Source organism: Halichoerus grypus, chromosome 11, assembly GCF_964656455.1.
Source record: "Halichoerus grypus chromosome 11, mHalGry1.hap1.1, whole genome shotgun sequence".
In the NCBI taxonomy this organism is placed as follows: Eukaryota; Metazoa; Chordata; class Mammalia; order Carnivora; family Phocidae; genus Halichoerus; species Halichoerus grypus.
The window spans coordinates 98,990,004-99,004,285 of record NC_135722.1 but is presented as its reverse complement, the minus strand read 5'-3'; the positions used below and the strand labels follow the sequence as shown (position 1 = coordinate 99,004,285).

Here is a 14,282-nt window from a genome sequence, read left to right as displayed (position 1 = left end):
TTGAAAAAGTTGCTTGATCTCTCTGAGCCTCAGTTTCCTTAAGTGTAGTATGAGGCTAATGCTAGTACCTACCTGTAAGTTTGTTGTAAGTATTAAGTAAGCAAATACACAGAAAGCACTTACCTATCAACGCACGTTAATTGAGCTCATACCACGTGCCAGGCCCTGGTCTAAGAGCTGGGACTACCTCATTAAGCAAAACAGATAAAAATCTCTGCCTTCATAGAGTTTCTATTCTAATTGGGAAAGCAGGCAAAACACAATAAATTAGAGAATTATCTAGTATATGAGAGGGCAAGGGTTTTTAAGGGGAAAGTAGAGCAGAGTAAGGCAGTAGGGAAAGGTGTACAATTTAACTTAAAATGGTCAGGGTGATCCTCACAGAGATGGGAGCATTTGAGCAATGACTCAAAGGAGTGAGGGAGTGAGCCAGAGGGACGTCTAGGGGAGAGCATTCCAGGCACAGGAAATAGCCAGTGCAAAGGCCCTGAGGTGGGACTGTGCCTGGTACGTCTGGTGTGGCTGGGGCAGCAAAAGAGGGGCAGAGTAGCAAGAGATGAGGTCCAAGGGGGAATGGGAGGTCAGATACCATAGGACCTGATGGGACACAGTATGGCTTTGGCTTTTTTCTTGTTTTCTTTGAGTGACATGGGGATCCTTTCTGAGCAGAAGAGGGACAAGGTCTGATTTACCCTCTGATGAGGTCACTTTGACTGTTGTGTGGAGGACCTGCCACCTGATTGGGGCACAGTGGTAACTGTTATGAATGCTCAGCAGAAACAGCTACCTTCTTGGGGGTCTTAGCAAAGCTGCTCGTCTTCCTAATTACTTACACCATCTGTTTTCATCGACCGCAGCAAAGGGCTCTGCAGAATTGAATAGAAGGAGCTAGAAGCTGGCACTTCAACTCTGCACGACTCACTGTCAAGGTGCTCCCCAGAGCCAAGGGGGAGCGGGCATGTGTGCGGACACGTGGTTGACCCCCACAAGGGGGATCCTCTGAAGCTGCTCCTCGCCTTGCCCATCTGCTAAGGGACACTTACCCCTAGCTGTCAGGCAGCCTCTTCTGGGCCAGAGGAATGAGCATATTCTCCCCAAAGTTGGCCATGAGGACATTCACAGCGCTCTTCTGAACAGGCCTGACCTCTTCCCGTCCTTCTTTTCCTCTTCCTCCTCCCCCGCCCCCTTCTTCTTCTTCATCCACATCCTCACCCTTATCACCGCTACCTGAGACCATGCTGGGCGCTCTACGTGCGTCACCTAACTTAATCTCCACTATCCCGGTATGAGACGGGGACTAGGCTCTCCCCGTTGAACCCAGGGAGAAACTGAGGCCCGAAGACGTCAAGTCACTTGCCTGAGCTCCCACTGCTGGCCCACGGCAGAGCAGGACTGTGACCACAAATAGGACGGCTCCAGAGCCTGAGCCCAGAGACTTTATGCTGCCTGCCTGCCTGCAACTGCTGTTTTTGTGGAGGCTCTTATTCCTTCAGCCTATCTGAAATGTCATTAATGTGGCCCTCGGTCCGTAGAGAAGGAGAAACAGCAAGGTGGGGTGAAAAGGACATACAGCCCCGTACCGGGCCGGTCTGGCTTCCCACGGCGGCGGATTTGTACAAGCCCACACTGTGTCCTGATATTCACCTGGGGGTGAGCACGTGCACATAGGGAGACAAAGCGAAGGTAGATCTGGAATGCGTGCAGATCGGGCTCTGGCCATAGGCAAGGCTTACCTTACCTTGGGAGGAGCATCCTGGAGGGGGTTGAGAGCCCCCAGAAGCGAAGCCTCACTCTGCCCTTGGCTAACTGGGACGCCTCTACCTCCTCACACCCCTGTTTTCTCTTTTGTAAAATGAAGGGGAGTGTAGTGCCCACCTCACAGGCTTGTTATGGGGATCGAATGTGCAAAGGCACAATGATATAGGAAAACCTCTGAACACCACGAATGACGAAATACGTAGAGACACGGCTCACTTCTGGTACTCGGCCCAGACGAGGCCGTCTACTCGCCAAGGTCTTTTAAAGAGAGTTTGAGCTGTGGGTCAAAGGGAAAGTTTACCTTGGAAGCCCGGTCCCCACCTTTGGAATTAAAAGGCTTGGACCAGGGGCGCCTGGGTGGCTCAGTCGTTAAGCGTCTGCCTTCGGCTCAGGTCATGGTCCCAGGGTCCTGGGATCGAGCCCCGCATCGGGCTCCCTGCTCCGCGGGAAGCCTGCTTCTCCCTCTCCCACTCCCCCTGCTTGTGTTCCCTCTCTCGCTGTGTCTCTCTCTGTCAAATAAATAAACAAAATCTTTAAAAATAAAAATAAAAATAAAAAATAAATAAATAAAAGGCTTGGACCAGGGCGGAGGGGAGAGGGGGGGACACAGGGAGGCATATCCAGGACTGCCCACATCCCAGGTTGGAGGCCTGCGAACACCGCTCAGCGTGGGCAGCCCCAGGCCTCTGTCCCCATGTGAGCTCCTTGAGGGAAAGCCTTCCAATTGTTCTGGAATGGTACTGGGGATGACTCACTCCCCCCAACAAGGTCTATCTAGTGTAGAAGAGGTGTCTATCGAGGGCCCAGCTGCCACAAAGCTTCCTGCAGTAACGTCTTCTGGTGGGATCCAGTTTCCTTCACACTGAGCATGGAGGAAGATAGTTAACAAAGCAGCCCTTTCAGGGTTACCTCACTGCATAAAAGAGGGCAAGTACTCTCTGAAACCCAGCTGTGTCCATGATGCTCACTGCTGGCTCCCCAGCTCCCAGCACAGTACCTCGAATTTCAGTATCTGCGGAAGGAGGGAATAAAGAAATAACGAAAGAAAAGAGGAAGAATCGAGCTTTTTAAAAAATAATACCTTCGGTGTTCGCCTGACCAAACAAATGTGCCAACGTCACGGGGCAGACACTGGTTTCCTGGTCAGGAGAGAAACGTGGGACCCACCTGGGGGGAGGGAAGCAGCCACTAGGGTCCCCTGCCCAGGTATGACTCATCTTCCCCCCACACCCGGTAACTCAGCCCCGCCTTCAGGCAGTTCCCTCCTCCCCGGGCCCTTCTCCAGAAACCCACCACTGTCAAGTATAAATAAAGCAAACCACATTATTGCATGCGTCTCCATCTGTTAATTAACAAATAAATCAGCCCCGTCTCACCAATTAAGGAAGGATATCTGGGACCACAGAACGTGACTGACTCCTCTCAGTGAAAATGAAAGGTGTTTGTCACAGGCGTCCAGGTGACAGGGGCTGCCTGCCTGTCCCACCAGCCCCTGCCTGCTTCTCACAGCCCAGATTCTCCACCCGCCCGGGGCCTGAGGGAAGCCGGGGAGCAGGCACCGTGTAGAGCTGCCCCTGCGCAGGGCTCTCTGGGCGGCCCCTGCCACTAAGCTTCGGGCAGTGCATCCAAGGTGCTGAGGGCTGAGCTCAGACTGCCCTTCCCCCAGGCCGCCCTCCCAGCATCTCTGCTCCACCTCTTCCGTGAGGTCTGTACCTGAGGCTGACCCAAGAGCCAATGTGGCATTTCTTTTCTTCCCCCATCTTCACTGAGGTATAATCAACAAATTCAAATTATAGCTATTTCACGTGTCTGATTTGATGTTTTGACATACATATATGTTGTGAAAAGCAGTTTCTTAAACTGAGGTCTGAGGACCACCAGCATCAGAATCCCGGGGAGCATGTAGAAGTGTAGACCCTCGGACCTCAGCGAATCCCATAGGGTCAGAATCTCTGGGAGTGGGACCAGAATGATGCCACTTTAGCTGGCTCCCCAGGAGATTCTCAGGGTTTGACCAGCCTTGTACAAAACCCTCCTTTTCCTCTGCTTGGGGACCTAGGTGTTCTGTCATTTATAGTGACAAAACGGGGAAGCTTCTGGCAAGTGGAACAGGATCATGGGAGGTCCATGGTGGAGGGACCCTTGGTCCCACCTTCACTGCGCGGGCAAGGGGAACGGGGCCCAGGGGAGGGGTTGGTTTTTTCCCCTCAGCAAAAAGACATGTGGAAGTTCTAGCCCCTGGGGCCTCAGAATGAGAAGTTATTTGCAAATCGAGTCTTTACAGAGGCAACCACATTAAAATGAGGGCACGAGACAGAACAGGTGTCCTTATGAAAAGGAGAAATGTGGGCATAGAGACAGACATGCACAGAGGGAAGCCTGGAAGAGACACAGAGAGAACATCATGTGAAGGCTACAGCTCTGTTGTCACGAGCCAAGGAATGTCTGGAGCTACCAGGAGCTGGACGAGGCAAGGAAGGATCTTCCCCTACGGTTTTCAGTGGGAGCATGGCCCTGCCGACACCTTGATTTGAGACTTCTAGGCTCCAGCACTGTGAGACAATAAATTTCTCTTGTGCTAAAGCCACCCAGTTCGTGGTACTTTATTATAGCAGTCCAAGCCGACCCATCCAGCCCATAAAGGGAACATGACTTGCCCAAAGTCATCCCCCACACCGCCACCACACTGCCACATAGTCTCCTTCTCACCCTTTGTCCCTACAAGGCATGACCCCCAGCCCTCTAGAAATGTAATGCAGAGCAGGTGGCCCCTCTAAAGCATTTTTCCACATGCAGAAAACAGAGGGGTAGTCGCTCAGTGTGACAAGGACCCCTGGGGGCTCACCCAGCAGACAATAGCTGCAGAGCCATCCTCCCCCTCGCCTCCAGATCCTTCCCTCAGAGGCCAACCCTCCAAGGTCTCCAAGCCCCTGATGCCTACCTCTACCCCTCCATGGTATGCAGGTTACCCCACAGCCCTTAGGAAACTGTCTCGCAAGCCTCTGGTCTACAAGGCCCAGATAGGATGGGAGGGGAGGCCACTACCAGGATGGAGAATTCCACGTGGTTTAAGAATTCTGCATTAATGGGTGTTATGCACAACAATGAATCATGGAACACTACATCTAAACCTAATGATGTAATGTATGGTGATTAACATAACAATAAAAAATTAAAAAAAAAAAGAATTCTGCATTAAGGAGCAAAACAAAATTCTTTGAGCTCTTGTCCCTAAATTGTGTTGTGGGTCATGGGAATAGGACACAGGATTTCTGAGTTCTTGAGGGAGACACCACCAGACAGAAGGCTAGAAGCACTTTACGATCCTCTCCAACCCCAGGGCCCTGGGAGCAAGAGAAGCTGGTGTCCAGGGGCGGGAGGGCTCCGTAGCCAGCTCTGAGTGAGCAGGAGCTCCTGCACACTGCCATCGGTGCCTCAAAGGTCCCAACAGGAGGAAACTTGTCATGCCCGAGAGTAACATATCCATGAGGAAAGTCATTTGTGATGAGAAAGGAGAGAGAGAGAGAGGGAGAGAAGAGGGAGAGTATGCAATCAAATAAATTCTAATGACATTGATAAGGAGATTTGGAAGCACAGCCAATGACTCCATTAAAATAATGATTTGGGGTCTCTTCTATCATCACCTGGGGTCTTTTCCCCCTCCCTTGCCACTATATCTCGAGAGTGCAGGCAATGACCACCGTGTGGGGAGACAGGCAGGACAGCAGGGATGGAGACTGATGCCACAGAGAAGCAAACCCTCTTTCTACCCACTGGCTCCTGATCATCAGCGGTCAGGCCTTTTGGTTGGCAGCTACAGGGAGGGAAATAAATCACATCATGACTATGTGATCAGGAGACATGGATGAAGGAGTCTGGCCTAGAGCCTCTGCCATCCCCCTCTTGTGGCCAGAGGTCCCATGACACCCCAGGGTGGACACAGGCCCACTCTGCTCCATGCATGGACCATCATGTCAGTGGTGGCCCCTGGGGTTGCACAGAGTGACAGCTCTGGTAGACACCCACACATGTATGCAGGCAGCTTCATAAGACAACAACCAGACAACAGGAAAGATGTCTAGTAGAATTTCCCCAGATCCCCCAGAATGAAACCTACACTCCCTTTTGTGTTTGCTTATCTTTAACTTTTTTCATTGAGATGAAATTCATATAAAGTAGACAATTTAATACATTGACAGTGTTATGTAACCACCGCCTCTGTTTAGTTCCAAAATTTTTTCATCACCTCCAAAGGAAATCCCATACCTCTACTCCCTCCTCCCAGCCCCTAGCAACCACCAATCTGCTTTCTGTCTCTACAGACTTACCTATTCTGGACGCTCATGTAAACAGAATCATACAATAGAGAACCTCTATGCCTGCCTCTTTCAGCTTGCATCATGTTTTTGAGGTTCATCACATGGCAGGAGGTATCAGTAGTCCATTCCTTGTTGTGGCTGAATAATATTCCTTTGTATGGATGTACCACAGTTTGTTTATCCATTTATGTGTTGATGGACATTTGGGCTAAATCTACATTTCTGATGGGACCCAGAGCTCTCTTTCCCCAGAATGAGTGCACCAGCCCTTGCTTTCCATCTCTGTTCTGCCTCCACTCCCACTCCCAGGAGAACTCTCTCCCCATCACATGTTCAGGCTGTCTTCAGCTGAAAAAGATAAAGACACCTTCACCTGAGCCCTCACTCTGGGCCTCTAGGAAAGAGGGGAAGACGCAGAGCTGTCTGCAGTCTGGTCTCAATTTTGCAATCCCAAACTCTCAATTAAGGAGAATTTGTTTTGTTGTAAATATTTATTTATTTATTTGAGAGAGAGAGAGAGAGAGGGAGGGAGATCACAAGAGGGAGAGTGAGAGGGAGAAGCAGTTTCCCTGCTGAGCAGGGAGCCCAACATGGGGCTCAATCCCAGGACCCCAGGATTATGACCTGAGCAGAAGGCAGATGCTTAACTGACTGAGCCACCCAGGTGCCCCTCAATCAAGGAGAATTTGGACAAAGTTATTTAGGTTGAACTACTACTATACTTGGTGTATTTGTTCCACCCTGGGCAGACAGGTAAGTGTGCACACATTCTGATCCTCTCAACCACTGGGGAGGATTAATTGGCCAAACTGAGCCTGGCATGTCCCAGAAGACCATGCTATGGGCCAGGATTTGGTTTCATCTAATGTGCCCTCACTGAGTATCTGCTCCAAGCTGGGCACCATGATAAGCCCCGGGATATATAAAGATCAATGAGACATGGCTTTTGGACTCTTGGTCTAGAAAAAGAATGTGCAGGAATAGCAGTAAGACAGGGAAGACAGACCCTGAGTCATACAGTAGTCCAGGAACCCAGAGGAGGGGAGCTGTCTTCTGGCAGACCTGGGAAGGGAAGGTTTCTCAGAAAATGTGATCTCAGGGGGCACCTGGATGGCTCAGTCGGTTGAGTGTCCGACTCTTGATTTTGGCTCAGGTCATGATCTCAGGGTCATGAGATCAAGCCCCACGTCTTTGGGCTCCATGCTCAGCGAGGAGTCTGCTTGAGATTCTCTCCCTCTCCCTCTGACCCTCCCCACCACCCCCCACCCTGCCGTGTGTGCACTTGCATTCTCTCTCTCAGATAAATAAAATAAATCTTAAAAAAAGAAGAAGAAGAGGAAGCAACCTCAGGACTGAAGGAGAGTGAGCACTGTCTGACCAGGGGAAGAGCTTCCTGAGTGGACTTCAAAAGCAAAAATATGAGAAGGCTATGGTTTGCGTGGGGAGTCTTTTCCCCCACTGTGGCCACGAATGAAGGACAGGCTGGAGAGGCACACAAGGGCATGGGCCACCAGATTGCGGAGGGCCTGGGGCATCAGAGTAAGGCATCTGTCCTAAACTATCTGCAGGTTTGTGACCTGAGGAGGAAGGACCAGAAGGGGCAAAAGGCTGGAGGCCGGGAGGCCAGGCAGGAGGCTGCAGGGGTGGCGCTGCCCAGCCCTGAGCTGCTGCCCAAGCAGCACCTGCGGTACTCTGCGGAAGACAGGCTGAGGGCAACACCTTGCTGAAAGGTGGTGAGCAGGCCCTGTAATTAACATGGTAATTTATGCAAGATTAAGAAAACCAGTGCGGAGCTTATAGAGACTGGGAGGTTGGAACCCTCCACCCTGCCCTGCCCCAGCACCGCGCTGTCTGAAGTTGGGCAGCCACAGGAAGTGTGGAAAGGAAGGAACTGCTTCAAGAAAATATGTCAGAAGAGGATGAATGGGGTCGTTCAAAATAAACTGCTGTGCTCCTTGCATGTCCAAACCAGGAAATCATCAAAGAGCAGTTTCCCACAGAGCCCAGACGTGTAAGGGGGTCCTGTCCTGCTTGACACCCTCTTTGCCATTCGGAGCCTGAGGAGAACCTCCCAGGTCAAAACCCAGCTCCGAGCAGAAGGTGTCTGCACCCACTGGAACCGCCCGACCCTCCAGCTACTGCAGCTGCTGGCCCCGCGCTTCCCAGACAGAGCGGCTGGACTGCCCAGGCGGGGTCCGGCGAAGCCTCCACCCCCTCCCTGTGCTGCCACTTGTCAGAGCCAGGCAAGAGAGATGCCAGCCTCATCCCCAGCCTGGAAGCCCATTCGGGGCGCTGGAAGATGAATTATGTTTCATTTATATCAAAGAAGCAATCTCGGAGCCCATTTGTGATCAAATTTGCTGTCAGAGAAACTTTGCTTTATCTCATTACATCTGATATCTCTTGGCTTCTTGTCCTTGAGACTATTAAAGTTTAATGTCAAATTCAAGATGAAATGAAATCTTTGCTGTATCATCTCATCAGGACCTGAGCATTCCCCCTTCCATCTAAAATTTTTTGACAACTAATTACAATGGGGGGTGGGGGGAGGGAAAGAGAAAGACTTACTTCCCTTCCATTTGCTGAAAATGCCATCATTTGAAGGGGTTGCCAAGGAGCACAGTGGCCTCGTGGTGGCGGAGAGCAAGGAGGGGTGCTTGTCACCCTTTGGCTCCTCTCTGTCATCCCTTCACCCCGAACCCAACATCCCTGGGACCAGTGACATCTGTTTTCATCCCTGTTCTTACAAGGCCTTCCTGCCCAGGGCACATGGTGGCAGAGAAGACACACTGGACTGGGAAGCCGGCAGGCCCTGGATTCCAGGCTCTGCTAACTGCCTGACCATGGGCCAGTGAACAATCTCAGGTCTCGGTTTCCTCCGCTGTAATACAAGGGGTTTGGACTAGAATCACGTAACTCCACTTAGGCACTGGGAGGGCAAGCGGATAACTGAATAGCTGTGGGTGGAACCACAGGGGTTGGGGACTGTGGCAAAGAGAAGCGTATAAGAATTAAACAAACACCAGAACATCACATCTGTGGCCTTATTTATCATGACAACTCTGAGACAAGTTGATTTCCGAGGCTTATGATCACCTCTAAAGAAGAAAAGTGCCCACAGGAAACAGGCTTTAGACTGGGAATATGTTTTCCCTGGTATAGAGTTGGTGCATTGATTAATAACACTGATTGAAATCCACCTGTGCAATACAGAGCTCTCAGAAGGCCCAGGGACACACAGCTCAGAATTCCTAAAAAGCAATGTACTTTAAAAAAAGGAGGGGGGGGTAAAAAAAAGCAATATATTACAAATGTATGAAGAAGTTCATTTATTTAACAAAAGCTACTAAGCATCCCTGATGTGTGCTTCCACTCTTCCAGGTACTAGGGATTCAGCAGTTAGCAAGAAAGATAAAAATTCTTAACCTCGTGGAGCCTAAACACTGTGGGAGGAGGACCCACAATAAATGTGATAACGAAGGAATTCATTCATTTAAACAAATCTTCAAATTCCTAAAGTAGACGGGGCCAAGGAGTGATGTGAATGCTGGGATGTTAAGATATCTCAGACCCTTGACTCACTATGTGACCATGGGCGGTTTGCTAGCCTCTCACAGCCTTCGTTCCTTTATCCATAAAACAGGTACCTACCTCTTTGAGCGAAGTGAATTGGGTTTGTGTGAAACGCCTGGCACATAGGAAGTCACCGTATCTATTGGCACAATCGTCTGGGCAGGCGGTCTGGAGAAGCTGACCTCTGACCAGCAGGCCTCGTGTGCCAGGCCTGGAGGACAGCAGCTGGTGTAAAGCAGAGCCCACAGCTCAGAAGAAGGTCCCAATTGTCTTCCAAATAGCTACTCTGCTGGAAGAAATCAGGAATTACTTGAGGCACTTGGCCAAGCTAGGATCCAGCTTCTTTTTTTTTTTTTTTTTTAAGATTTTATTTACTTATTTGAGAGAGAGAGAGCATGAATGGGGGGAGGAGCAGAGAGAGGGAGAAGCAAGCTCCCCACTGAGAAGGGAATCTGATGCAGGGCTCGATCCCTGGACGCTGGGATCATGACCTGAGCCTAAAGTAGACGCTTAACCGACTGAGCCACCCAGGCACCGCGGATCCTGCTTCTTAATAAATAATTTCTTGGTCTTCTTCACTTGCCCTTCCCTCTGCCTAGCCATATTCAGGGGAAGTTCTTCATGGGCTCTCACCCATATCATTTCTACAGCAACCAAATGCCAGGACTTCCACAGTTTTCTTCAGAGGAATCAGTATCGTAAAGCCAGTCTGTAATCTAAGTCTCTAAAAGTGTGAAGGCGGCAATTTATTCCTTAGCCCTTCTATTCTCTGGGGGGGAGAAATAATAATCCAAAATGTTGGTAGGTATTTTCTTTAAAATCAGAATATCTGGATGCCAGAGCCAACACTCATCTTTACCAACAGCCCTATTAAGTAGTTACCACCACCACCACCCACCCCATTGTAAAGGTGAGTGAACTATCAGAAACTTCAATGAGTGCCCAAGGTAGCCCAGCTGGTGGGCGACGCAGCAAAGACATAAACTGCACCCGTGGGCTTCAAATGCCGTAATCTACCTACATACAGTATTGACTCATTGTTCGCTGAGTGACAGATTCCTGTATGAGGTATGACATAAGCCAGGGAGACTGCGTCCTTTAAACAAACACGCCAGATTTCATGCATCCAAGTTAATGTTGTCCCTTGTAAGGTAGGACTCTGGGAGGCTCTGCATTTATCCCAGTGATGTTACCACTCACTGTTTTGTTTTGTTTTGTTTTTGCCTTAAGTTTTGTTTTTTGTTTTTTGTTTTGCAGTTTTGTATTCTTTGCTTTCATTGTTGTGAATCTGCTCCAAGACAGTAAACCTTTAATGTTTTGAGGGTAGATTCAATTCCTGGAAGAAGGCCAAACTTGTTTGGAGCCAAATCTTGCCAATAAGGTAGACAAGTAGTTTATATTAAATTGAAAAAACAAAAAAACAAAAAAACAGAACTATGTGCCTGGGGCTCAATAAATATTTGTTGACTAGCGATGGCAACAAAATGAAAATTAAATATAAGTTGTTTGATTCTAAAGAAAAGAGACTAGTTTTATTCTTTGGCTCATAAACCTTCTCTGAAAGTAATTCCAGAAAAGAAATTCCAAAGCATTTTGAACAGTGGTGGAGTCATAAGAACAGGAGCATCATACCAAGGGGGGTTCGGCTTGGAGGACGATCTATGGTTACAGAAGTTCTAGATTTCAAATCAACATGTAAGGAGTCCCAAGTACACGTAGGACAAGTTCTAAATACTGTGTGTAACTAAATAAGAACAAAATTCTCCAAGAGCTCCCAATCCTTTGGGGAGGGAAGCAGGAAAGATGCCTATAGAAAAGCAATAAATACCCATGATACAAAGCAGACCATAAGACACTCCAGAAGGACCAGGGGAGGCATCCAAGGGAGGCAGGGAGAATTCTGGCTGGAGGGTCGGGAAGAGGCTTTGTGGGGGAGGCAGCATTGAGCTGGGCCATAAAGCAACGCTTCCGGATCTTTTCACAACATGGCACACCCAGAAAATGGCTAGCTCACTGGGACAAAGGGATCATGCTCCCCATGGATGGGAACGCTGGCCAAGAGGGCTTCCGGTGGCTCCAGCCCCATCCGGCAGCCCTCAGGGCTGAGGAGAATGAATTCCTCACAACACATGAAGACCTGTCTTAAAGAAGGGACGGAACTTCAACGAATGGGTTGGGAGAAAAGGCGTTGGCAAGCTCACAAGCACAAGACAGAGAGGAATTAAGTGTTGGGTGTGTTCTGACAGCAGGCTAATATCCCGTTGGCAGGAGGGCAGGAACCCAAGGGGGAATGAGGGAGTTACGGCCAGGGAAGCGGCTTGAGCCCAGTGAATTGGGGGCCTGGATTGCCATGTTAGTGACTCTGGAAGTGATTCCACAAACCGATGGGGCGCTGAGTAGTATGTTTGGGGGTAGAGAGAGAGTGGGAAGAAACCCTCACATTGCTTACAGTTTACTTAAAAACAGCCGTAAAGAATAAACTTTAAACAAACAGACAAAGCCCCAAAGCTAGGATTCAGGCCTTTCTCCCGCTTGGACCTTAGCAGGGTGCCCTGCTTAGAGAAAAAGGCCCAGTTGATTCGGAAACAAGATGAAAACCTCCAATCCCCAGTTTAAAAAAAAAAAAAATGCTGTGAGCCTACAGAGTAAACACCCGTGTGTCCTCAGGAGCCCAGGGTCTCCGGGAACTAAAAGCAAGCAGACTCCTTCATGTGTTTTCTGTGTGTCCCCTTAGTAGTTTGAGTCACTGCGGCTATGGTCCGCCCTGACCAAAGGGAGACTTAGAACCCAGCAAACAGCCGCCCTGAGGTGTGGTACCAGCCTGCCCTCGGGCTGGGGGACAGTACTCTGAAGATGGCTGCCAGCGTTGCTATGGAAATTTAATTCCCCACCAGAAGCAAATCCCATTCTAAAGGCCAGGAATGGCCATGTTAGGTCAAGAACGAAACATGAACTGGGGGAAAAGACTGCTTTTCAAGAGAACCAGACAATTAATTAAGCAGAGGAACCACCCTACAAAGAGAAAATTGCTGATACCTAATGTAAGCGATCTTCATTCTGTTCAAGGGCAGTTTTTAAGAGTGCCTACAAGGGACGTCGTGCCGGGGAGCGTTCTCTATGTCATCAGAGGAGAGGTGTACAAGGTGGCCAGAGGGAGGGAGGTGAGAGGTCAGGAGGAACTTCCCCAGCTCTTACAACCCTTCAGTTGTAAGACACTGATCTGTGTTCCTGAGGAGAGTGGTGAATCTGCCTCTCTAGGAATTCCAAAGAAGGGTAAAATTAGGTACATGTCCCAGGTGGTTCCGGTTAGTGCCTTCCAAACATTTTGAGTCGAAAACCTCTGGAAGGGTCCAAAACCCCATTTCCATAGGTGCAACCCTAACTCAAGTTCTCTCCGTTCCCCCAATGTCACTGTCTACGCGTGTGGTGAAGGTGTATGTGTGGTGAAGGTGTATGTGTGAGCTGAGCCACGAATAGAAACCAGCTGCCTAAAAAGGCGTGTGTGGACACCCCACTCCTATCTGGGCACTGTCTTCTTCCTCTCTCCTCTCTCCATCGCCCTCCAGCCCACAGTCCAGAGCTTATGGACGGAAGTGACAATTCAGTGTGTAAACATTAGTTGGGCCACCATTATGTTTGAGGCACTGTGTTCGATGCCACGGGGAAAACAAAGAGGTGAAGATTTTACCCCCTTGCCTTCAAAGAACTTGTCTGGAAGGAAGCTCAAATGTGACCATATAAAAAGGTAACAGGTCAGTTTAGGGGGTTTCCGTAGAAAATGCAGGCCCATGAGAAGCTCTGGAAAGGGGTAGCTCTTTCTTTGGTAGGCTGGCCAGAGAAGGCAAAGAGAAAATCTCTTTCTTTTTTCTTTTTAATTATGGTAAAAAAAAAAAAAAAAAAAAACACATAACATAAAATTTGCCATCTTAAACATTTTTAAGTGTACAACTCAGTAGTTAAGTACATTTACACTGTTGTGCAACACACCTCCAAAACTCTTCATCCTGCAAAACAAACCTTATATCCATTAAGCCACAGGTCCCCATCTCCCTCTCCCCCCCAGCCCCTGGTAACCATGATTCTACTTTCTGTCTCTGGGAATCTGACTACTTTAGACACCTTACAAAAGTGGAATCACACAGTACTTGTCCTTTTGTGACTGGCTTATTTCACTTCGCACAATATCCTCAAGGTTCATCCAAGTTTTAGCATGGATCAGAATGTCCTTCCTTTTTAAGCCTGAATAATATTCTCCTGTATGTAACACCTCATTTTGTTTACCGATTCATCCATCAATTGACATTCGGGTTCCTTCCCTCTTGGATACTGTGGATAATGCTGCTAGAAACATGGGCATGCAAGTATCTCTTTGAGATCCAGCTTGTAGCTCTTTTGGATATGGACCCGGAAGTGAGATTGCCGGATTGCATGGTAGTTCTATTCTATTCATTTATTTATTTAGGAACCACCATACTGTTTTCCATAGCGGCTGTCATTTTACAATCCCGCTACAAGTGCAGGACGGTTTCAATTTCTCCAAATCCTCCTGAACATGTGTCATTTTCTGCTTTTTTAACAGTGGCCCTCCTAATGGGTGTGAGGTGACATCTCATTGTGGTTTTGATTTGCATT

At 48.9% G+C, this 14,282-nt stretch overlaps 1 long non-coding RNA gene across 1 annotated transcript in view; it reads right to left on the bottom strand.

Moving 5' to 3' along the window:
• The window catches only part of LOC118549865 (uncharacterized), a 116,680-nt gene that overhangs the window by 43,976 nt on the left and 58,422 nt on the right, over window positions 1–14,282 (bottom strand). The window lies entirely within an intron of this gene.